We start from the raw sequence: 325 nt of genomic DNA on the forward strand, positions 1-325 counted from the left end.
TCGATTGCCGAAAATTACATTGTGTTTGATGCAAAACCAACTCGACTAAATCAAAATAAAAAACACTGTAACTGTATATTTTTGTTTTCTCAAGCAAAGCAAATTTTAAAAGTCCACTGAAAACAAATGTTCTTACTGAAATCTTCTTACATTTTTGGTCATAGACAACGTATGTTGAAGTCAACATTATTGCCTAAGCGGTAAATAAAAAAAAAGGTTTATAAAAACATGGGCTATATAAAATTTTAATAATAACAAACATCATATTGTTCCCTTTGTTTTGCGTATGCTCGTGTCGCTTACAGTTAAAGTCCTTCTCTGATTT

General features: G+C 29.8%; 1 protein-coding gene across 1 annotated transcript in view; it reads right to left on the bottom strand.

Moving 5' to 3' along the window:
* Window positions 1–325, bottom strand: part of LOC107724504 (sorting nexin-5-like) — an 8437-nt gene that overhangs the window by 5730 nt on the left and 2382 nt on the right. The gene's annotated exons all lie outside the window — the stretch shown is intronic.

This window comes from Sinocyclocheilus rhinocerous, unplaced genomic scaffold (assembly GCF_001515625.1).
Source record: "Sinocyclocheilus rhinocerous isolate Xijiao unplaced genomic scaffold, SAMN03320098_v1.1 scaffold1515, whole genome shotgun sequence".
NCBI classification, from domain to species: domain Eukaryota; kingdom Metazoa; phylum Chordata; class Actinopteri; order Cypriniformes; family Cyprinidae; genus Sinocyclocheilus; species Sinocyclocheilus rhinocerous.